The following is a 26,636-nucleotide window of genomic DNA, read 5'->3' as shown; positions in this document are numbered from 1 at the left end:
AAACTTTATGTATTTACGGAACACATTATTGTGATATTTTCACTCAACAATTTAGAAAACCTCAACATTTGTTTCACTAGATAATAGCTTCTTCAGCTGAACACAATAAAAAGTGAAACTTGAATACTCTATGGATTTTCACCAATTATAAGTCAAATCCATCATATAAAATTATCACTTCAGTTATTAAATTCAACAACAATTATTTTCTGAATTGAAATAGGAAATTCGATATTGAGAAAGGAAAACTGAGAATTTTAAATAAGTTTCAAGGAAACATTGATGGAATTATTGAGGTCCTTGTTTGTTATCACATTAGATGATTCCTAATGATGGAGGCATTATGAAACGTGAAAACATTGGATGGTCTGGATAATATATACTTTAAGGAAAGATCAATGTTTTGTGAAAGAAAGGTTTTGGCATTTTTCTTCTTCATTTTTATATAATAAAGGTGGGGAACAAAAATCACTCTTTCCTATTCAGTTTGTACCCCAAATATTTGTTATGGAATTGAATCAGATATCACCAATAGAAATGCTACACAATGTAGTATATGAAAGAGTTACGATATAAAATTCCACATACATGGGACACTGTCATGCTCAAGTGTGGACTTCAGGGTTCCGGAATGAGACATTTTTATTCCAAAAGGAGGAAGAAAATCATTTCAAAATGAACTGTTCACAAAGATATGTAGATCATACTCAGGGTAGAGATATGAGTAGATTCATCAGTGATATAAAGTCGTGATGTTATCCAGATTGATGCTGATGAAGCAATAAGAGGTCTCATTCTGAAACTTCGAAATCAGCCCTTAAGGATAACAGGGCTCTATGTAAGTGAAATTTCATGTTGTAACTCTTTCATATACCTACTATCTCGTGTAGTTTCACTGTGAATGATATCTGATTCGATTCCGAACGTAACTTATATGCATAATCCCCACTCTTTGTGAAGAAATAATTTTGAAATTGATGGCTTCTCTCCTTCTTTTGGAAGTTCATCACATTTTTCCTGAAGACGAAGATAGAATGCCAAAACCTTTCTTTCCCAAATTTAGCTGAAAATGCATTTGAATACACTACCATAAGAAAAAAGTTTTTTGTGGAAGTTTTCGTTCTCTTTGAAGCAAATTCGGCCATTTGAGCTGAACTATTTTTTGAAGTTCTCTCCTTGTGAATTTGTTAACATGTATTCATATTTTTATCAGTTATTATTCTGATATTTTCTGCCGGATTGCTTAACTGGATGATTGCAAAAAGTATGGAAGTTTATTGCAATTTGAATAAATAGAGATAGTTATGTTGTGATGAAATCTGAATAAAGGTTTCCGAAACAAACTTATGTTGTTTGAAACCAATTTGTGAGGTTGGGATCAAAATAACAAAATTGACTGTGCATGAATGAACTCTTCTATACTAATCGGACTATTAGGAACTCTTATATATATATATATATATATATATATATATATATATATATATATATATATATATATATATATATATATATATATATATAGTATTCAAGCATATTTTTAATCTATCCAAACGACAAGAAATTGATTTTTTTTCAACAGATCTGAATATATTTAATTTGAAGATTCGTGCATTGTTCGAAAAACTAATGAAAAAGAAACATACATTTATTTCATGATCAAAATGGCAACAGAACAGAATACACTGATACCTTACAAGTTTCACCTATTCACAATGAACCATTCACCCGTCAATTTCACCCTATCAGTTTCGAAGTTAAATTGATTACAACCCAGCTACAAACTATAAGTTGTTATTTATTTGTCATGTTTGTCTACCTTTGAATACATTCAGAAGTTTTGAAGTTGATAAGCAAATTTACGTACTATTCAATCGATATGTTACATTGCTGAATTCGAAGTGTGGACTGATGGAGGGTGATTCTATAAGAGAACTTTGTTATTCGTTCCATATATTATTTGACGATGATTATAAATATAATAATATCTTGACGATTCTAATGCCTTGGATATTATTATTACTTTTTGATTTTTTTTCCAGATTATACTTGCTCGCTAGTGATTGATTACTTTCATGAACTTTTTTTAAATTTTTTTGCTTAATGTTTCATGCAATATTATAGAGAGCTTTCCTTATTCGTGTCTACCATTTACGACATGTAAATGGTAAGAGATAGAGAGTTGTGAAACTTGCCTATTCCTGGGTTTAACAATTATACCGAAAAACTGACTTCAGCTACTTTGGTTCCAAAAAACTGAAATTTTCGAGTCATGGCCGGTGGGAGAAATCGTATCTGCGTAAAGTTTGGGTCGGTGTATTTGTGTTCTTGTAGTCCGGCAGCTGTACACATAATATTGAGGAAGCAAATTAGCTGTATATTGCCAAAAGTTTCGGTAATTTGATGAACATTCGATAAATTCATTTTTTATTATAAATCTGATAATTTCTCAAACAAAAGCAATCATAAGATAAGTCTAGAAAACTTATTTGATGCTCCATTTCCATTTGAATGAAAATTCAAGTTTCTTAAATTTCACAAGCTTTCATTTAATTTGCTTTGTATGTATTATTTACTCGTATGTGAGTTCGGGACAAATTTTGCAAGTGAAGTTTGAACGACTTATCCTCTAGCAATTTAACTGAAATTTGAATATATACACGTTCAATTTAGATGACAATGCCATGATTAGCTAAGTGACGCCATTCTACATTCAGTATAGCGGACTGTCTAAAATGACGTACAATTAAAGTTATGGATTCAAATCAATCGACAATTTCAGTTCTCTGTAACTATTCAAAGGCGTTCGATAATATTTGACCTATCTCTTTTGAATTATTTTGGTTCGAGTAGTTCACTTGAACGTTCGTTTCATTTTATCTGAGAAATAGATCGCAAAAGGTTCGAGATGACAACATATCCTTTAGTTGAAGCCAGATAAATTCAGGAATGCCGCAAGATAGTATTTTGGGACCATTGTTTTATATACTGTACACAAGTACTGTCATTGGAAAACTGAATTATTGTAATTACCATCTACATGTTGACGATTGTAAAATTTATTTTCCCTTCAAACCATCAACATACAATCAAATGGAATTCTAAAAGTGTCATCATATGCTGAAAAGTAATCCAAATAAGTCGAATGCATGCCATTATATTTGGAAATGAGTCTATTTGGCAGCACACAAATTTTTTCCCAACTTGAATTCATGTCTAATGCCAAAAATTCAAGTTTGATTTTAGACAGTCTCGATAGCAGTGACGTATATCAGATACCAAAAAAAGTAAAATTTCTTTAAGAGATCATTATTTGGTACAAGGAAAGAATCCAGAATTTCATAAAAACTTACTGACAAAAAGTCCACTTTAGCCCTTTGAGCACTTTTCCTATAGAAAGACATTCACAATTTGAATATACAAAAAAAACATTTCTCGGGATTCCCGCACACAGAAAAAAAAATCAATTCATAAATATTATTTATCATTTTTTAAACTTTTCATTCAAAGGTGGGTTTTTCTTTTGAATAATTTTCACAGGCAGAGCAAAAAATCATATTTTCAATACATGAATATTTCCATCAGATGATTTTGTTGAAAATCAATCAATCTGATTAGTTTCTCAGATGTGAAATATACTGGAATGATCGAATAGAGGTTGTTGTATTTGGGGGATGCTTTGGGAAAATGTTCTAATATTAGATCAAATATCAAGCCTTTGCTTTCGAAAGTATGTTGTACATTCAGTAAATTTATTTCTTTCAGTAATAATATGTTTATTCATCAACAACATTGAGGTAGTACAGTTTATAACAAAAATCATATGCTAAGGAACAAACACAAGAACAGCCATCAGGACTGAACTGGCAGACACATATTGATCAACTAGTTAAAAAACTATCTAGTTCCTTATTCATTTTACGACAATTGAAAACAATAACTAATTTTACAACTCTTAAAACCACGTATTTTTCACTGTTTCACTCGCACATTAGCTATGGCATTACTCTCTGGGGTAATTCCTCCCATGTGATAACAATTTTTAAAATGCAGAAGAAGGCAATGAGGGTACTTGCCGGAATTGGTTTTAGGGATCACTATCAAGAGTTTTTTAAAAAATTCAAAATTATGCCTTTATCATGTGTGTTTTTATTTAACACTTTAATTGAAATTCGGATGTACGTACACAGCTACAACACTCGCAATGCTCATCTTATCCGAAGCAGCCGTTTTCGACTAAATATTTCACAGTCGAACTCACTGAACTATGAGCTTTTTAACACATTGCCATCAAATGTAAAAAAATTGAGTATTAATGCCTTTAAAAATACTTAAAAAGGTATCTCCTGAAATATTGTTTTTACACTGTTGAGGATTACATTGCTGTTTTGCTGCTTGGTCTGCACGTTCGTTGCCCGTAATTCCTACATGAGAAGGGATCCAGATGATATTCACAAGGACACCTCTGGTACGATGGTGGTGGCAGGTATCGAGGATATCTTGAACCAAAGGATGATAAATTAATGGATGTAGCAGTTACTACGTGGTAGGAGATCATGATGAAAAGAGAAATGAAAATTTCTATATTTTTTACCACTTTCATTTGTAAAGTGGTAAAAAACATAGAAAGTTTCATTTCTCTTTTCACCAAAGGGTGATGTGAGTAACTATTTTTGATAGAGAATATTGATGAAAGGGAGTCTGCGCATATGGCAACTTTACTGTTATCTTGTACAGGAGACCTCAACGCTTGTAATATTCCATAAAGTTCAGCTGTGTGTATACTACAGACATTGGGAAGTTTGTACGTTGCTATTATTGCATCGAGTGTAGTAACAGAACACCCGGTACCATTAACTTCTTTGGATGCGTCAGTATAAAGGATTTTGTCGCATTGCTGCTTATTTATCAGTTCTCTGAATCTTTTTATGAAGACTATGTTAGGCGTATCGTGCTTATTGTAGTTCTTTAGGCATGTATTCAAAAATGGCGGATTTTTGGCCATGGCGGAGTTTCAGACAGTTTTATAAGAGTTGAAGCTTTGAGGTTGGTGTTTTTTGAAGAAGGGTATAATAATTGTGGAGGTGAAAGCGACGTTCTGGGTCTGTTTTGGGGAGCTGGATGTATAGAATCAATCAATTCAAATACCGGGTTTTGTGGATTAGCAGATACCCTGGAGAAATGTGATAATAGTTGGTATTTTCGTCGTATAAAGAGAGGTGGTTCAGATGATTCAATATGAATGCTTTCCATCGGACTGGATCTGAAGACACCCAGGCATATTTGTAGTGCTGTGGTTTGGATTGTGTCAAGGTATTTGAGGTATGTTTTGCAGGCATTCATATAAAGTATACTTCCGTAATCCAGTTTGGAGCGGACTAATGATCTGTAAGTCCGTATTAGTATTTTCTCTTCTGCTCCCCATTGGTGATGAGCTGATGATTTTTAAATGTTGATACGATTCAGACAGTTAGCTTTTGTCTCCTGAATATGTTGTCTCCATGTGAGTCTTTTATCAAAGATAACACCCAAGAATCTATGTTGATCAACCACTTGTAACTGATCCCCATTGAGATCTAATTGTGGAGGTCTTTTGCTAAACTGGATTACTTCAGATTTGGTTGTTGAAAAGTGAAATCCGGATTTGAGAAACCAATTGTGGATGCTGTCTAGGGCCTTCTGAAGTAAGGTGCAAGTACTGACCGTGGCTTTGCCTTGGCAGTAGAGGATGATGTCGTCGGCGTATAATATATATTTGACGGGTGAATTTATCGAAGTACAGATGTCGTTGATACTCATCAGGAATATTGTGGTGCTAAGAACCGAGCCTTGTGGGACTCCGTTTTCTGGAAAATGCAGTGTAGATGACAGTCCATTTGTAACAACTTCAAAAGATCTGTTGGTTAAGAATTTTTGTAGAAAGGAGAAAATGTTTCCAGTTAGTCCAAAGTCCATGAGTTTTTCAAAAATGGTAGTTTTGCGAATCGTGTCGAAGGCGCTGTCAATATCTAGACTAACGGCAAGTAGGTCTTTCTTATTTTCAAAAGCTTCTGAGATGTCTGTATGTAAAGTAACCAAATTATCTATTGTGCATCTGTTTGATCGAAAACCTGCCTGTTCTGAAGTTAAGAGGTTGTGCGATTCTAAGTACCAGTGTAAGAGTCTATTAACCATTTTCTCGAGAATTCTACATGGAGCACATGTTAGAGAAATTGGTCTGAAGGAATTGGGAAGATTGGTATTTCAGTTGTTTTTTTTTTATTGGTATTATGGTTGCTTCTCTCCATATAGCCGGAAATTATTGGTTGCACCAAATTTTGTTGTAAAGTTCGAGCAGTTTAATTTTAGTTTCTGACTGTAAATATTTTAGGAAGATCATTGGTATGGCATCTGGTCCTGAAGCTGTGTTCTTTATCGTGAATAGGGCTGAGTTTAATTCGGAAAGAGTGAAAGGAAGATTGAGAGAGTGACAAATGTGGGAAGTTTGTTCAGGATGTGGATTGTTTGTTGAGTTTGGAGGTTCTGGATTGGATTTTGTTTTATTTTGAAAGTGTTGGGCAAGGATGTTGGCAATTTGTTGGTCATTGGTGGTGACTTCTCCCTCGTAGGTTAGGCCAGGAATTTTATAATTGGTGTTTCTTCCTCTCATCTGTCGTATCTTGGTCCAGATTGAAAAAGGAGAGGTGTCAGTGGTTATTGTGCTCGTGAATTTTTTCCACGACTCTCGTTTACTGAGTTTCAGAACCCTTTTTGATCTTGCTCTCGTTTTCTTAAGATTTATTAAGTCTGCCTCATTTCTGGTTCTTAGGTATTTGTTAAGCGCCCTTTTGCTCTCCTTTACTGCCATGTGACAGGCTTCATTCCACCAAGGAACGGTTCGTTTTGATGAGTTAGTGGAGTACTTTCCTGTAGATATATTAGTTACAGAAATTATGGCGTTGGTCAGTTGGCCAACAGCTTCATCTATATCATTCGAAAATTCGATGTTTTCTCTATTTGCATTTAGTGTTTGGCTGTAAAGATCCCAGTTTGCTTTAGCAATTTTCCAATTTTCTTTAAATATAGCTTGTTTTGATTCATTGTCTGAGCTTAGAATAGGAAAATGATTACTATCATAGAGGCTGTCCAGCGTATGCCATGTTAGTAAGGGTGCTGTTCCTGGATCGGAAAAGCTGAGGTCTATTGATGAGAAGGATCCGGATTGTACATGAAAATATGTGCTGCTGCCAGTGTTGAGTAGATTAATATTGCAATTGTTAATCAAGTTTTCAATCATTTTGCCTGGACCAAACATACGTTCTGAACCCCACATTCTATTGTGAGCATTGAAGTCACCCACCAAGATGAACGGTGAGGGAAGTTGGTTTATCAGGTCGGTTATCTCTGTGTCTCTTATATTGTGGTGTGGAGGGATATGTACACTGCAAATTACAATTTTATTGGGGCACCAAGCTGTGATGGCGACTGCTTCTAGACTTGTGTTCAGGTGTAGTTTTTGATGGAAAATATCTGTAGACACAAAAACTGAGGATCCGCCTCTGGCTCGTAGATGAGTAGTTCTAATGAAGTGATGGCCGCATAACTTTTCAAGGAAGGGTTATGAGATTTGATGAAATTATTTCTTGCAAGCACAGGAAGTCAGGTGAGAAGTCTGAGATGAGCTGTTGTAATCGTTCCAGTCGGGGGTAGAAACCGTTGCAGTTCCACTGTATTGAGGAGATGGGCATGATAATGAAAGATTCAATATGACGATTTACGTTACTGCTGGGAACAATCGGAGCTATATTCATCATCACTAGGTTCAGTAGACGTACCCAGACACAGGGTCTCACCAGTGTCGTTTTTGAGCGTCTTTTTCATCTTGTTTGTTATCCGGGTTATTCCGTTCTTTATGGATCTATCTGTGAGGTCAAGATAAATAAGGTTTAAGTTTGAGATAAGGCCAGTAATATCATCTGTGTATTTTCGGGCTTCTTGTCACGGATTAGGGTTACCAAAAGTATTTTCAAGGAAGTCATAAAGATTATCTATAGGAAGTATGAAGATATCTGGTGTTTTCTGGTAGGTTTCTGCTATACATTCTTTCGTGGATGTCGTAAGATTTGGATCATCTACCCTACGCTTCTTCTTTACTGCTTTATTAACTGTATAATCTGCTGGGTACGGCGAAGGGGATGTAGAGTGGGGCATAACGTTTTCTATGTCTGCGGGTGGACTTGAGATTTCACTTTCTTTTGAAATTTGTGAGTATCCACGTTTTTGGGCTAGGGTCAGAGCTGTAAGAGGTTGGGTTTCTTATGGGGCAATCTGATTTATATTCAAAGTCAAATCGTTACTCCCAATTTGATTTGTAGAATTTGATTCTGGAGATATCTGTTCAATTTGTTCAGACGGGGTGGATTGATCTATATTCAAAGTCAAATCGTTACTCTCAATTTGATTTGTAGAATTTGATTCTGGAGATATCTGTTCAATTTGTTCAGACGGGGTGGATTGTGTCAGTAAGATGTTAGTTGGAGGATTTGGACAATTTGAAGCGATGTGTCCAGGATGCTTGCAAATGAAGCATTCCATTTTGTCTGTGGACAGGAAGATTCTGTTTTCATTGCCCTCGAAAGGGATGGTTAATGAAGTCTGCAGTTCAAAGTTGTCTGATGGGGAAAGGACATAAACTTGTCGCCTGAAACTTAACATATGGGAGTATTCGTCGCCTGGAATACAAGCTCTCAAAAATGAGACAGGGGAGTTAATCTGTAAACCAAGGCTCTTAATAGCATTTTCAGCAAGTTCGTGGGGTATATAGGGAGATATGTTTAAGTGATTATTCGTTTTGTTGGAGAAACGAGTCGGCGGATGTTTATAGCAGTATTGTTGATAGTTACGACTGGAAGGAATTTGATAAGATCGTCAACAAGATTGGAATTGGCAAAATAGATGCAGATTCTATTATTCGAAATCCTTGATGCGAACGTAATATGTTTGGGGCCTACAATATCGCCTATTGCTTTAACATAGTCAAATAACTTCAGGTTATCATCAGCGTGCATCACTATGGCTTGCACCTTTTTTGAGAAAGATGGTTTGGGTGCTGTCTTGACGGCTGATACGTAACTGGTGCTAGGAACTGGATTGTTGGTGTTCATGTTGTGCAACAATTTGGTTTCTGTGAGTTGAGGTAAAACTATTTGGTTTATTGTTGCCCTTGTACTCAAAGGCAATTCGTTTAGTTGACTTAGTTGAATTCACTTAAAAATTTCAATTGGATGTGCAGCAATATATCCATACCGGAATACTGACTACGCCTCTGGCAATGAGGGGTAGGCAAAAAAGAGAAAGTCAAGGTTTATCAGTTCTCTTTAGATGACTGGCTGTTATCAGTTCGACTTCGGCAAAAAACACTATAACACTGATTAACTATGAAAATAACGTGGTAATTAATAAGATAAATGCGGAGCAAAACGTAAACGATTTTGACTCGTTAAGGCACTCGAGCAAAACAAATTCAGATTTTAAAAATCCTTTTTTTTAGATTTTATTGCGCAAGTAGTATAATTCCTCAATTGTTTGTAGTAGTCCCAGTGATGGGTTTGTTTGGTGCATTTGAATTTTTTTAATGCCTTATCTCTAAGTTGTTGCATATATTTTATGTTATCAGTTATCCAAGGAGAGTATTTATATTTTTTTCTTTGTCGAACTTTTCTAATAGGTGCATGTACTTCGAACAGAGGTAAGATTTGTTCTGTGAAAAACTGCACTATATCATCAATGTTATCGTTTTCTAAGATTGATTACCATGGAATTGCTTTCAAATCTTTATGGTAATGTTCTCGGTTTATATTTTCCAAGTCTCTGAATAAAAAAAATTTTTCGGATGCAGAGAAGGAATCGCTTTTTATTATTCCATACGTCTGTAGATGATCTGATATTCCCCAATCATTTACCCCTGATTCAGATATTGTAATATTGTTACTAACAAATATCATGTCTATCAATGATATTGAGTTTTTTGTCATTCTAGTTGGGTTGTCAATGATTTGTTTCAAGTGAAAAGTTTCACACAATGATAATAGTTGTGATGAACGATTACAGTTTATATCGAGAATATTGATATGTAAATCTCCTAAACATATTATTTCATCAAACTCTGTGAACATGCTGGCCATAACGTCCCCGAAGCTATAAAAAAATGAATCTAAATTTGAGTGAGGTGGTCTGTAGATGAGTCCTATTGAAAATTTTTCCTCATTTACTTCAACTAAGATCGACATTCTCTAATAAGAATTTCAAATTTAATGTTACAATTTATATACATACCAATTCATCCAGCATGTGTTTGTCTATCAAGTCTAATAAATTCATAGTTAGGAATTCTCACAGCGTCGGTACCCACCCCAGAGCGGAACCATGTTTCCGTAATACCCAGGACATCATAATTTGAATTTTCCACCTGGGTAGAAAAACCATTGAAATCACTCAGAAGGGAGCGAACATTTAAGTGGGCGAATTTCAGGATCATCTAAACAGAGACAGTTATTAGTAGAATAACGTGTAATAAGAAAAGGAGAGGAAAAAGAAAATATTTAGGATTGAAGAGAGAGTGTTAGGATAAAAGGGCAGAAGGGCAAAGACAGAAAATCAGAATGTAGCAAATTTATAGTAGGAGAGAGGTAACAGAAGGCAAGTAAGAAGATGAAAAAGAGAAAAAACGAAAAAAAAAAATTGGGTATACTCAGACAGTAATACAAAATAAAAAAATAATTCAATTAAATTCAAGTACAGAAGCCGCTGTATGTAACCACCCTGTGGAATATTCGATTACCTACATTTTGACATAAACTCAGAATTAGTGCATACTACTATTTTCACAAATCAAAAATACGTATAGTATCAAGTAAAATTAATAGTAAAAAACAACTGTAACCTTCAAAAAATAAACTAAAGACAATCTACTGAATAGTGTCTAAGAACCTCAATGAATCGACGCGAACAGTGGCACCATTATACCTTACATAGATTGAGCCTTTTGGGAACCAAACATTTTTCTTATCAAAATTTTTCATTGCTTTGTCCAAAATATCAAGTTTTAACCTAGTTAAGTCTTCCTTTATGATTATCCCTGTATTCTTGAGATATTTTCTGTTCCTCACAACAGCTGTCCGTGTCTTATAGCTTTAAAAGCGTACCAATACAGCTGAAGGTCGTGGGTGTTTTTTTGCGGGAACTCTGTAAATCTTCTCGATATCAGTTAGTTTAATATTTTTGAGATTAAGATTGTCATTCAAGATACCAATAGGCTTTCTTGATAGATCCTCGCCTTTTTCTTCTTCAACCCCGAAACCCCAAATATTTAGTTCTCAAGGTACATACCTCATTTTTTATCTCGAGGATTTACTTTTCCTGCATGTCCAGTCGTTTTTCTAGTTTTTCTTCGAATTTAATGGATAGCTTGCTAGTTATATCTTGCAAAAATTCTTCGTTGAAAATGCTGCGTATCTGTTCACTGAGGGGTGACTTGATTTCCTCCATATCTTTTTTAGTAAGCGGCATTTCGATACTAGGTATCGATATTTGTTTTGACAGAATAAGGAAGTTGTTACTATGGTTTGGAATGTCGTTGAGAATTTCTTTAAATAATTTGAAATCACACAGCGGGCTACACTGATACGAACCGCTCTACTGGACTGACATCGACTGTTTATCCATTTTTAACTTTTGACTTATATAGCCTGAAAGAATTCATTGCGTTGAACTGAGGAGGAAAAATATTGAAGATTCTTGGCCCAAGATAAACTTGGTTTTTCGTCCCAAAATTTTATACATTCTATGGACCATCACGGATATATCACTGTTTCTAGTCTGATGTATCGTAGATGTTTCTGTTTTCATTTTATATTATTTTCGCAGTAATGTCTGGAAGTATAACTGTCTAATATCGAAGAACCCGCTTTCAATATATAGTAGATCGGAAGAATACCTGAAATGTTCCTTTAAAATTATTTTCAATATCCACTTCTGTGTGACTTATAATTTATTAAGGTAGTTGTTCGTCAACCCTTCGCAAGCAATTATACCATAACTGAGCTAGGATTGTACAAGCGCAAAATACAGTATCCTCAAGTGGTTTAATGAACAGAAATTTGAGCAGATTTTGAATTTTTTTGTAAAGGCTCGTATTTTCGAGAGTAGTTTTTGAACATGTATGTCCCATTTGAGATGACAATCAATATATATTCCCAGAGACTTAATACTCGCTTGCATCTTCATTTCAAATTTTTTATCGAAGATATCAATGTTGATCCTATCATATTTAGGAAAGTGAGAGGAGTAGCTGATGAAAGGAATGAAAAATATCTTATTTCTATTAATGATGAGTAGATTAATTCTGATGAAATTCACAATGCATCTAAAATTCATTTCTGTTTTATTTTTCAGTGAGGTCCACGATTCACCTTCAAAGAATATTGCTGTATGATGTCTACATTGATAGGTAGGTCAAAAATGACAGCCATATAAACAGTGAATAATATTGGGCCCAGTATAGTCCCTTGCGGCACTCCATACTTAATATCTCTAAATGAATTAATTGAATCACCAATTTTATCACATTGTTTCCTATTATTCAGATAACTGGTTATCAACGAAAGACATCCCCCACGAAAGCCTATTCTTTCCATTTTTTCGATCAGGTCAACATGGCTGATGATGTCGAAAGCTTTAGCCAGGTCAACGAAGACGCACAAAGCTAGTCTTCGCCTTGTAATTATTTTCTGTTAGAATAGCTATTGCATCCTGCGTTGACCTGGCGTTCCTAAATCCAAACTGACAATCAGAAATCATTTATATTTATCTAAATATAGGGATATTTTATTTTTTAGGATCTTTTCAAATATTTTAGGCGTATTTGATATGAGTGAGATAGGCCTGTAATTCTCAGGTTGTGTTTCATCACCTGCATTATATATAGGAGATATACTTGCAATTTCCAATGATTGTTGAAAGTGTCCGTCATTAATACATTTATTGATGATATGAGTCAATGGTGAAACAATATATTTTGCTATCTTTCTCAATATTTCGGCCATTATGTTGTCATGTCCAGGAGATTTATAAAAATTGCCTTATATACTTCTTTATTTGTGAACTCAGTTATGTCTATCGAATTCTGAACTGATTTATGACTATAATTCACATTTGGTCTTTTGATGTTACGCTAGTTGCACGCACACCGATTTTGGACGGCCAGTATAAAATCGGCCGATATTTTATTGGTAGCGGGTGCTTACACACTCACCGGATTTTTATCGGTCAAACAATTAGTTGCTTTGTTGTCGTAATTAGCACGCACTACCAAAACGAAGTTAATGCGTAGTAACTACAATTTTACCGTGCATTCGAGACTGAAATGGTCGGTAAAAAACAGATAAGTATGCGAAATTGTATTTAGTCACTTACGCCACTACTTCCCGGTACTGTGGCAGTGGACAGCTGCTCACCGGTATTTTACCGGCGACGATCACTGGTAGGCATGTGTGCAAGGTCCCGTTCCCACATGTGGTTCACTATTGGAATTTGGACGACCGGTACAACGACCTTTGGTGCACATGTGGCACCAAAGGTTCCAATCTCATCGTTAATCATTTATTAAACCATGTAAGTATTTATTACAATTTCTGAATTCTAGTTTCATCTTATCATCAAGTGGGTTGTTTTTCATTCTCTTGTATACTTTATTTTTTGTTTCTAGAGATTTCATCAAACTAACTGTTATCCAAGAATTCCGTTTTCTTTTATTTCTTTTGATTTTTTTTACTATGGTGTTATGGTCTATATTATGGTCTATATGGTCTTTCATTTTTGGGAAAGAAAGTTTTTGGCTTTCTACTACTCCATCTTGATACAAAAAAACAAGGACGAGGGAATATTCCAAGAAAAGGAAGGAAGTAATCAATTTCAAAATAAGTAACTCTATACATGGATGTGTAGATCATGCAAAGAAGTAACTTTCAGGCACAAACTGAAAGAAAGTCCTACTGAAACAGCTACTTTCATATAAACATTGAATTACACGAAAGAAAAAAAAATCTTTCGAAACAAATACTTCTATATGAACACTGAATTATACAGAAGATACTTTTCTCTACTCAGTTTGTATTTCAAACATTCATCGTGGAATAAAAATCAGATATCATTCACATGAGTTCTACTTTAAATGAATGGTAATAAATTGACGAGGGAATATTCCAAGGAAAGGAAGGAAGTAATCAATTTCAAAATAAGTAACTCTATACATGGATGTGTAGATCATGCAAAGAAGTAACTTTCAGACACAAACTGAAAGAAAGTCCTACTGAAACAGCTACTTTCATATAAATATTGAATTACAAGAAAGAAAAAAATCTCTCGAAACAAATACTTCTATATGAACACTGAATTATACAGAAGATACTTTTCTCTACTCAGTTTGTATTTCAAACATTCGTCGTGGAATAAAAATCAGTTATCATTCACATGAGTTCTACTTTAAATGAATGGTAAAATTTCCTGTTGCCCTATCTATATTATTTTCTGAGTAAACATCATGCCATGTTTCCTTCGAAAGCCCTGCATTCAATTTCTTGTAATACATATATTTTATGTGTTTATCTATTAAACCCATTTCACTTTTATGTGGTCAGTAATAAGATAGTTGATCACAAAGGAGTTGATACAATGACTGCATGTATCATAAAAATACACCTGTATCTGTAAAACGTGAAATATATCTGATTACAATCAATTTCGATTATTCTCTGAGTAGTTTCGAATACATGTTAAGAAATACAACAAATACCGTCTACAAGTCCAGATATTGATTTTATAGACCTGTAACAAGTATTCTCCTGCATGAAAATGAGTCAAATACCCTAAGTTGTTTCAGTTCCGATCCCCCGTCAAAATAATTTACGAGCAAAACGGATATTTTTGTTAGATTGAGGTTAGGGTACGCAGCAAATAATATCCGAGCTGTTCAAAGTGAATAATGACCACGGAGTTTGGTCTTACCCCCACTACAGCAGGATAAGTTTCAACGAAACGTCTTTTTACATCCTGAGAACATTTTCTTGGATCGATCCGTCCGAAACTGCTTTCATTGGTTTAAAGGCGGAGTTCACCCCCTCCAGAATTTCAACCGTTACGTTCTGAAGGAAGTTGGCAACTTCTCCCCAATATTTCATTCATAAGAATTGTTAATGACGTAACACTATGTGATTTTATAAATCATGGCATGGTTGTGAAACTTTAATTTTATTCGAAATGAGAAGAGGAAAATACTTGAGGAAGATTGAAAAACTAGGTCATGTTTTGAATAGATTGAGTTCGAAATATAAGATGTTTTCGTACCTGAGAAGAAGTTGATTACATTTTTGTATGAAATTATTACGTAAGGAATTCTTTGGTGATAAAGATTTCAAAACGACCGGTGAATGAGGTGACTTTCATTGTCTGAAAATACAAAAAATGAAAACCATGAGAAATAGAATTATTGGATAGAGAACGATGTTTTCATTCATTGTTGGAAAGGAAGTGAACAAACACACAAAGAACACTTATGAAATGAAATTGCAACTACTTGAAAACCACGTCAATTATTATATTTATGTGAACAAAAATTATTTTAGATGGAAAATCAAATAGAAAGAGTTGATTCGAGATTATTTGTCTATTCCGCTTCTGAAAATGTATTTCTGTATTGATGTTCAAATAAATGAAATACTTTGGGGCAACTTGCTGTTTATTCCTGAAACTATGTTCAAGTTATACTTACCTATATCCGTTAATAAATGATGTTATAATTCATTTGAAAAGCGGAATCAACATTTGTTTTATTGAAATGGTATGATTATTACTGGAGCTTTCCCAACACCAAACCGTTATTTTAATACGTGTTTCGATCACCAAGAGATCATCTTCAAGAGAAAAATCAAACTAATCCTACAAAGTTATCCTTATTTATTCCATAGGTACCTCTTCTGGGTACCTGCGTCTTAAGTGTCTTGAATTAATTTCACCATATTGCCTTATCTACTAGTCTTAAATTAATTTTTCAATGTGTCCTTATGTAATAGTCAGGTGGATATAATAATTGAAATATTATTTTAACAAGCTATATGAAATTAATTTCACAATATTGCCTTATCTACTAGTCTCAAATTAATTTCACAATGTGTCCTTATGAAATAGTCGGGTAAATCTAATAACTAAAACATGTTTCAACAAGCTATATAGTATACTATTAGGTATTGGTCCACCATCGTTATTCATAATATTTTATTTACTCATTTCTAGACACTCATAGGCATCTACATGCCTGTTGTTGTTAACTTGTCTAACTAATCTTAATGAACTGAAATCTATGGAATGTTTTTTTTTAAATATAATGGGCGACTGCTGATTTTTCAGGTCTTCCATATTTTAGGTGTGCTAAGTGTTCCTTATATCTTATTTCAATAGATCTTTTTGTCTGTCCATGATATTTTGCATCGCAGTCCTCACATTTAATTTCGTAAATTCCAGACTTTTCTGAATTCTCGACTTTGTCTTTTGAACTTTCTAGAAGGCTCTGTAGTGTATGACTAATTTTATAAACCACCTTCTATTACATAAGAACACATTGGATAATTAATTTAAGACTAGTAGATAAGGCAATATTGTAAAATTAATTTTATATAGCTTGTTAAAATAATATTTCAATTATCAGATTCACTTGACTGTTACTTAGGACACATTGTAAAATTAATTTAAGGCACTTAAGACGCAGGTACCTCGAAGGGGTACTTATGATATAAATAAGGATAACTTTGTAAGTAGGATTAGTTTGATCTTCATCTTGAAGATGATCACTTGGTGATCGAAACACGTGTCGAGGTGTTGAAATAACGGTTTGGTGTTGGGAAAAAACTACAGTAATATTCATTACTACACCAAAGGTTCCAAACAGTGCCTCACAAGAAAGAGTATGAGTTATTGTAAAGGTGATCAGAAACTTATTCCAGTCAAAACTTAACTACTCAGCAGGTGAAACGGTCTTCATGTAACGAAGTTTTGAAATGAAGCACAATTTAATATTTTTGTGATCAGTAAAATATTTCATGAATCGAATTGCATAGGTTTATGTGAATACATTTTTGCGGAACTACTTTCAATGAGATAGTTGTTGATAGTTCAGATAGAAAACTAATAAAAAGTCACCGTGACTCGGAAATCGTCAACTCTCTCATATCACAGAGGTAGAAGACTGCTCTATAGTGTGGAATATAATTCCTGATAGGTAACACTGTTGATGTTTCTAATGTAGCCCTAATTATGAATACCAATTCAATTTCATTCTGGTAATGACACTATCATGTGGTGATGATATTAATATAGAAATGAAAATCAGAATAACTTATGAAGAAAGTGAAGCCAGAAGTTTGAACTCAATGAAACTCGATGAAACGCCAAATTTCAATAAAAAATCCTAGAAGAAACACCGGAAAGTACATACAGATTAGAGGACATACTTCTTTTCAGGTTCACTTCAAGATATATAAGATCATCAAAAGGGGTACAGAAAAATATACTGGCGGCGTAAAAGGTAGAACACAAATAGACTGAAAAGTCGCCTTAACCAGACAGCATTTATCCAAGGATGCTTCAAAACTGGAACCAAAATTTCTACTATATTCTAGTAGAACTTCATTATTTTTCCTGATCAGTTTACAAAACCGTAAGACGTGTCTCACTATAAAACAGCTTTCTCAGTCGTGTTCATACTGAAATCAGGGAAGCTATTGTATAGTGAAACACATATCGAAATTTCTATTTCAAAAGCTGTATGTGAATCCTGTCTCAGATTTCGAAATGAAGTCTTTATATTTCAGATTTCTATTACAGATCAAAATTCCAAAGAGTTTCCTCATGAAAATGCATTGCAACCTGTAACAAGCTATTATTCGCGTTGTCAACTATATTCCGAGACACACGCTGAGGGTGCCATTTATAAAAACAAAGTTGGATGTGGTTTTTAATGATATCCAATGGTTACAATTTTAATGATGATAGCAGGAAGTCATTATGACGTCTTTCAAGACTGCATTTGGTCATTTTTCTACCTTTTCAAGTGATGAAGATATCAAAGAATAAACGTTCACTGCCGAAGATAACTGTGAGAAAGCTATTTTTTTTTTGGCCGTGGTCTGCAGGTTTTTATGCCGAAGGTTTCATCTACTACAAGTTGGGTTCACTGACATTTCTATGACTGTGTCGTGACTCCGGTGTGATCCTTAGATGCCTTAGGACAAAAAGGAATTTCAAGACACCACATGTCAATAGAATCTACGAATGCGCCAAGAAAGCGTTATTACGTGAAAGGATTCATCAGAACAGAAAGGAGGTAGCCCTCGAATAGCTCCAGCCAAGGTACCCCACGAGGATATCCTTGCCAATGTCGAATCAAGTATTCGTACTTTGCCTAACGACGTTGGCAATATAGACGACATAGAAACGTCGAGGATTTTGATGCGCGCAAAACCATCCAAAGCCAACACAACACAATGGAAACGAAAGGGGCTGAAAAACCTCAATACAGATGAGAATAATTTGTTATTGCCTGCTGATGAAGAAAACGCCATCCTGGTAATGAACACCAAGGAATATAATGAGAAAATTGTCGCCTTACTCGATCAAGAATAAATACAAAAGTCACCATAAATACAATAGTCGAAATCCAACCTCCAGGATTTCAAGAAAAACAAATATTCTTATCTGTTCTTCAAGTCTCGGAGAGAAGACGAAAACGGTCATACAGAAATTTAAATCTTTTTCTCTCCATGTCTATATGGCTTACAAAAAAAATCATAAAGAGAATGTGCCATTTAGAGACGCGATAAGTTCACCAACTTATGAGCCGACCAAATACTTGAATTTCATACTGCAGCCATGTATAGGAAATACAGAGGCATTTGTTAAGGACTCGGAACACTTTATCGAAAAGAGTAGAGGTATGAAGTTAGTCCTGGAGACATACTAGTGTTTATCATCAACTTATTTTAAGTGGGATTTTGTTGTTAACGAAAAATCGGATGGTATCGCAAATGGACAGTCCATCAAGTCGGGTGAACTTTCTCATGGAAAATTCCGAACAACAAGCCTTAGAGCAAGCGGCCGTAAAACCACATTTGTTATGTTGCTGAGACGTTCGGAGTATGGGATGATGATGAAGAGACACTATACAATTTTCCATCCTATCTGAACACTCTCGACCCAAAACAACAATGGAACAATAAACCCAAGAGACTCTAGCCTTCTTGGCTAGAGTCTCTTGGGTGAACAGATATGAAGATTGGTACATTGGGTCACAGAGTGTACAGGAAACCAACACACACACACATACCTGAACAAAAAATCTAACCACCAGCCACAACAAAAGAGAGGGGTAATTAAAACGTTGGCTGAGAGAGCACGACTTATCTGTGAACCTGAGAGTCTTCCTGGGGAACTCAGTCGCCTGAAGAACGCATTCAAAGGGAATGGGTACAGCGGAGGAGAATTTGAGTGGGCCATAAGACACAGGAGAAATTACGCCAAAGTGAACCCAGCTGAGCTGATGAAAAGGAAAAGCTTTTCTTCTTATGTTGAGAATGTTACAGACCAAATTGAAAGAATCTTAGATAAACACGACGTGAAACAAATATTTAGGCCAACAAAAGCTATCAGACAAAGTCTAAGGTCAACCAAGAACTTCAGAAAACCTTCAGCAACACCTGACGTATACCGGATTCCTTGTAGCAGCAGGCCATCTGAATACAAGGCAAATTGTCGATTCGGACAAACAACAAATCAGCTTTAGACGAACATGCTCTTAATAAAGAAGGCACTCACATCATCTTATTTGGAGATATAATAATTTTCTTAAGGGCGGAACACAAGCACTACAGGAAAATCCCTAAGATGTTCTCAAAGCGGTACCTGTGTTCTCAGGAAGTTTATTCCAAATTAAACGTCATTCTTCAAATGGAAGAGCTCTTAAACAGCGGAGTTCGGTGTGTACTGAGTTGAACCTCAAAACGATGAGAAATCACCGTCTGTCGGTGTGTATTTCTGATATGAACCGCTTTTGGTGGAATCAAATATGCAAAGTCACTTGTTCATTTCCCGTGAAGGTATCTATAGAAGAGAGACAAATCTCCAACCTATTTTCGATGTTCCAGACTATCAAACTTGCAAGTGATATTCGCGTCTCCTATCAGATGGATGGCCCTTTTCTGGATGTAATCCAGCCAGCTTCAGGGTATGTTTGGGGGCGGAGCTCCATACATGAGAACAGAGGAAGTCTGATCAGAGCTTGATAAAGCATCAAAAGTTGCTGAGGTGTGTACAGTCTTCTTGTTCGGAACAGTGTCGATCAAACTCATAATTACTAGAGGAAATAGAAATTCAATAGAGAAACAGGTACAATGAACATCAATAAAGTCTGGTTCCCTGTCCTTGGAGGTACACAAACAAGGTCAGGTAATAATTTAAAGAAACCAAGCCACGTTTACTACAACAACGGGAGCACCAACTCGGGCACTGTGACCATTAATACATCGCCTTTAATAATATCTACCGTAGTTGTGGACGAAATGTCAGGCATAACAACCTGCAGATCACAGCCAAAATACCTAGAAAATAGATTTCACACAGACGTAGATATCGCTTGTGAACCAAATTCTGGGTCACCCTATATATTTTGTAGGTATCCTACATCTTTAAATGTCAATAAAATTGATTCAAAATTCAAAGACAAAATGAATAACCATGCGTCAAATATATTGTAGGTAAATAGAAACAAAAACTTGACTAAGACATTTTCAATAGAAACAGGTGAAATTCACCGAAATTGTGAGTTTGAAATGTTGAGAAACAAAAATGTCCCGGAACGAAAACCGTGATGATCAATTCAACTTTTGTATTAGTAAGAATTCATAATTATATATTCTAATCCTGATTTAGTACTCCTTATTTGAAGTGACACTTTCATTAGATATAGTTAATTGAAGCAACATAAGCAGGATAATGCCCAACGTTGGGGGCCCTCGGAAAGGTAGCAGAAGAATTGTCTACTCAGTCGCCCAGTCGATCACGCTTTAAGGCACAATAATCTGGAGAAGAGCCATGGGAAAAAAGGTATATAAAAATATATTACAAAGAAAAGCAGTCATACAAATAGTATGTGCATATAGAACAGCATCAACCAAAGCTCTGCTGATGATTAAAAGATTATTACCATAAATCTGTTAATGGAGGAGATAACAATCGTACAAAACAACTCAACAAAAGAGTCAGCAAAGTCACTAATTATTGATAAATGGCAACAATTTTGAAAGATAGAATATGGAAAGGCCAACTGGATAAAAATACTGATAAGAGACATAGAACCATCGATGGACAGAAAATAGGGAGAGGTGAATTATTTTCTGACACAAGTCCTAATGGGTATGGGTGCTTCCAGGCGTATCTGTTACAGATTCAAAGTGAGTGACACAAAAGAGTTATGAAATGATAGACACGGTAGAACACACAGTTTTTGAATGCATACGTTGGGGAATAGAGACGAAACGCAAAAATGACAGGAGAACTATCACCGGAATGCATGAGAGGGAACATGAAAATAAAGACAACTGGGGAGCTGTTCACAAACTCTCCAAGACCGTCCTGACTAAGAAAAAAAAGAACTCAGTGACATGATGAAGCACTGAAGTAGAAGGGAGAGCCCTGAACCATCACTATAGTCTGCTATTCCGAAGTAATACCCGAGGGCAGTTCCAGAGTAGCCTGTTTGACTCATGAGTGGTTTTTTAGTTGGTAAGAATCCGACGACATAGGGCGACCAGATATCTGTCGAAGATTTTTCCACTCGCCGAGAAAAAAAAAAAGATAGTTAATAAAACTGAATACACGATGTCTGTTCTATTTTGCATCAACAGAAATACCACTTATGAAAATCTCTTGAGAATTAGGCTCTAGCTATAATCAACAGTATGAAATAAATGTATATGATATAATGAAAAAATTCAGAAGAGGTAAAAATAATATTGACAGAAAATTAACAAGAATTATATTCATCGAGAAATTATTTCCGAAGGATTCTCCGAGATACATCTCTTTTCATTAAAAGCGATGATATAATACACCGTATCAGCTGAATTTAGCTCTCGGATAAGTAGAGGGTTTAGCGCGTGAGCTTTTAATAACGCTCATTGCAGATTCTCAGAGCATACTCGCCTAGAGAAGTTCGGTGTCTGAAAACACAAAATCGATATCTAGTTACATGTTCCAATAGGTGGTAATTATTTATGCTGGACTTGCAACTGTACTTGACAGTTAACAAAATTTCTATACACTCCAACTGAAGCACTACAGAGAAATGTTAATTGCTTCACGTAAATCAATATAGGTTCGTGAAATATTATCTGATAGTAGGTACTCTTTACTTGGGAAATAAAACTTAGAATGAAATGTATAAAATCAGATGAGAAATTAACTATTGAAATATTATTTTTATTCTAATTACGCTAGTACATATTTATCTAATTGAATATCTTTGGGAAAAAGATACCTTTGGGGAAAAACTTTTTGGCTTTCTACAACAAACCTTCATTATGGAAATAAATGAATAAATAAAATTGAATGTGAATGCGTGCCGTGTTTTCACGTAAAATTGATAGTTTCTAAACTTCAATAATATTTAAGATTGGTATCAAAATGATCATAAAGTTGAATTTCACTAGTTCGGACTTCCATTGTCTACTATATGAAATGATTTGAAATCCCTGAAACAACTAAAAAAGAAGAATTGAAAATGAGTAACTGAAAATAACAATTATATTAACCAAAATAAACTAGAAATGAAATAATAGTGAAATAAAATACAAGTAAAAATAGAACAATTGAATAAATAAAAATAAAGAAATAAAAAAAAAAGAAAATAAAAATAAAAAAGTGGAGAGATTCCATGTCACGTTAGTTCACGACGTTTTGATTGCTAGTATCTACAATCGTCTTCGGGTGATGACTGGACTGATTCCTCCGAGAGATGACTATTTATAGGCCGTTCGAGTACTTTCACATCCCCGCTTTCCATTTTCCGCTTCACTGGTTTTGTGGGTTCACTGGTTTCGTCGGTTGATGATAGGTTTCCATATGTTGCGTATTTCTACACTGGCTTGGCTGAATACGTTGTTGGATAACATGTATGCGGCTTCTTTGAATTTTCTAATAAACCAATGTTCCTTTCTGTGCAAGATCTCAGCTTGGGACCACTCGATGTTGTGTTGATAAGTCCAAACATGGTCTGGTATGCCTGATTTGCTGATTTCCCCTCGCTGTGTGTGTTTTTTGTGCTCGGCAATGCGAACATTCAATGGCCTCTTAGTTTCACCAATATAGGATTTTCCGCACTCACAGAGTATCCGGTAAATACAATTCTTGGAATCGCAGTCCGCGTTTGGTGGCCTGGTTTTCGTGAGGCTGCTACGGATAGTGTTGCCGGATCTGAAGCAGGTTCTGATGTTGTACTTGGAATCAATTCTTCTTATCCTCTCCGATAATCCTCTGATGTAGGGAAGTGCAAGCACTGGTTGTGACGGCTTCTCTTCCTTGCGAGGCTCCTGCTGTCTTCTAGCCGAAGTCTTTTCTACCATCGCTTTAGAGTAGCCATTCCGTTGAAGATAATTTTTGATGATGTCTAGTTCCTTTTCGAGACCTTCCTTCGTATTACAGAGCCCAAAAGCACGGTCTAATAGAGTCATCACCCGAAGACGATTGTAGATACTAACAATCGAAACGTCGTGAACTAACGTGACTTGGAATCTCTCTACTTTTTTATTTTTATTTTCTTTCTTTTTTTTTATTTCTTTATTTTTATTTATTCAATTGTTCTATTTTTACTTGTATTTTCTTTCACTATTATTTCATTTCAGGTTTATTTTGGTTAATATAATTGTTATTTTCAGTTACTCATTTTCAATTCTTCATTTTTAGTTGTTTCAGGGATTTCAAATCATTTATAAATAGTAGACAATGGAAGTCCGAACTAGTGAAATTCATCATGAAACATTGTCAATCACCTTTAGATTATAAAGTTATTATCTACAAGTTGAAATCAATTGTCACCAGAAAAAATAGTGAATTACGCAAAGAAAAACAAAAATAAGACCATACAAGGAGTTGCTCGGCAAAAAAGCACATATTTATATGTGAATAATTACAATATAAAGAACCCTACCAGTGGCGTGCTAAGTAAAGAGGATAACAGGCAAATAATTTTGAACAATTACTAATGTAGAATGCAACAGCTGTAATCGTCCCTTCAAGGATGAAGATGCGATGATATCTTGTGAATGCTGCGGAATGACCGTTTATAAAAGTTGTTCAGATTTTAACGCTTCTGAGATCAAAGTGATGGACCTTAGAGAAAAAATAATTCTCAGATATCATTTTGATGACTGCCAATCTAGATTGAAGCTAATCCCCAAATTACTATCAACCATAAGTAACAACAGGGGCATGAAAGTGTCAATAGACTTTGATATGATTGCAATGCAATTGAAAAACATGAAAAAGTTGAAAAGGAGGTGAAGAAGTTAATGGTGTTTCTGAAATTGCAAAAAACACAAAAATAAAATCATCGAAAAAAGTTTCTGTATATTATCATAATTTAGGTGGCATGAGGACCAAAATCTCTGTTCTCTGTTCTGTTTATGAGGTAATTATTTCAGTAGAGTCCAGGCTAAACAATGAGTACACCGATAAAGAAATTGGCATTTTAGGATATGACACCTTCAGACTAGATACGGATCCAGTAATTTCTGAAAAAAAGAGGAGGTGGTATTCTTATATTAACAAAAAGTAGACTTTCAGCCAGAATTATCAGAATACCTCCCAGCTCTGTTGAACAACTATTTATTTCCATGAATTTGGCTGACGCCAACATTACATTGGGTAGAGTTTACCTACCTCCACTATCAAGCGTAGACACATTTTTTGAGCACGTTGATATCATCGAGTATATATTTTAAAATCATAATAACAGCAAACTAATCATCTGTGGTGATTATAATTCACCAGAAGCAACTTGGTTCAACGACGAGTATGGTCTAAATAACTCTAATGTCATTGTACTATTAAATAGTTTAAGGTTTTCATAATATGTTTCAAATTATTAACGTTGCTAATAGTAGAGAAAAGTTCTTAGACCTCATATTTTCATCTTTTGGTGATATCACAGTATCTGAACCTATCAACCAAATATCTGATTATAGTATTCAATTATATCGGTCTGAATGACTTTCTGTGCTAATTTGAATGGGATTCATCTTCAGATAAATATGATTTGTTCATTCCACTGAGATGTCAACCGGACCAGATGGAATACCACAGTATCAATTGAAAAAATTCATATTCACATTGGATAATGCCTCACTCATAATTTTCAATTTATCACTCAATACAGGCATATTTCCTGATTTCTGGAAACATTCTTTTTCATCCCCTATTTTCAAATCGGGCGATAAACTGGACGCGTCCAATGGCTAAGTGATTAGACTGTCTCATATCCAAGAAATTCTCTTGGGAAACTCAACAAATCATCAACCCATCACTCCACGTATGTCAACAACAACTAATCTGATCACATATGAAAATTTCATAATTATTTCAGTCTTTGAAAATGAAATGGAAGTAGACTCCATCTATACTATTTTACAAAAGCTTTCGATAGTGTTAACCACAGTATTTTGATATCTAAATTAAAGTCACTTGGAATTGACGGAACTGCCTTGCCTGGATTGAAAGTTACATAGGTAAACAGATCTTAGAGTGTCAGGTGTTCTGGTTCAGTCTCCTCACCGATGATGGTTCATTCAGGTGTATCTAAAGGTTTCAAACTATAACTCAATTATATATACCCCTGGTATAAAAACGACATTGATGCAATAGAAAAAGTTCAGAAAAAATTCCTGGGTAATGCTGCCTTCTAATGGGGGGTCAAAAGCAGTAATTGTGAATATGATGTATTACTATCAAATATGAGTCTTAGGTCTCTTGAATGTCGTAGAGTTGAATCAGACTTAAACTTCTTCTACAAACTTCTGAATGGATTGGTTGCCTCTCAACAGCTAATAGAACTAATACGTTTTAAAATAAATGATAGAAGAACATGTAACTCTGAGTTGTTCAAAGTGCCATTCCATCCTACAAACTTCAAAGAACTGCTAATATTTATCAGGGTTATATTGACCTGTATTTCATCAGTTCGGACTTCCATTGTCTAATATAATATAAATTGATTTGATAACCCTGAAAAAATCAAAACGATTAACCGAAAATAACAATATTATTAAACAAAAAACTGAAATTACAAAGAAACAACATACAACAACAACCAAACAAATAAAAATTGAAATATTAATAAAAGCTGAAAAAATTGAAAAAATTAAAAATATTATTAACAAAAAATGAAAGAATTAAAATTAAAAGATTTCAAAAGTTATGTCACAATGTTTCGATTGTTAGTATCCACAATCGTCTTCGGGTGATAACTGGACTTATTCCTCCGAGATCTGACTATTTATAGT

General features: G+C 34.8%; 1 long non-coding RNA gene across 1 annotated transcript; it reads right to left on the bottom strand.

The window, feature by feature from the left end:
- Nucleotides 1–4,384: 4,384 nt before the first annotated feature.
- On the bottom strand, nt 4,385–11,765 carry LOC141483449 (uncharacterized). Its single transcript, XR_012466094.1, has 3 exons — nt 11,368–11,765; nt 10,315–10,516; nt 4,385–4,499 (listed from the first exon to the last, which is right to left on the bottom strand). It is a non-coding gene; the product is annotated as an uncharacterized lncRNA (long non-coding RNA).
- Between the last annotated feature and the right edge of the window lie 14,871 nt (nt 11,766–26,636).

This window comes from Leptinotarsa decemlineata, unplaced genomic scaffold (genome assembly GCF_025532065.1).
Source record: "Leptinotarsa decemlineata unplaced genomic scaffold, Ldec_3_MD MMD2_tig00003348_RagTag_RagTag, whole genome shotgun sequence".
Taxonomy (NCBI): Eukaryota; Metazoa; Arthropoda; class Insecta; order Coleoptera; family Chrysomelidae; genus Leptinotarsa; species Leptinotarsa decemlineata.
Note: the sequence above shows the minus strand (reverse complement) of the source record. Positions and strands in the feature narration are given on the sequence as shown.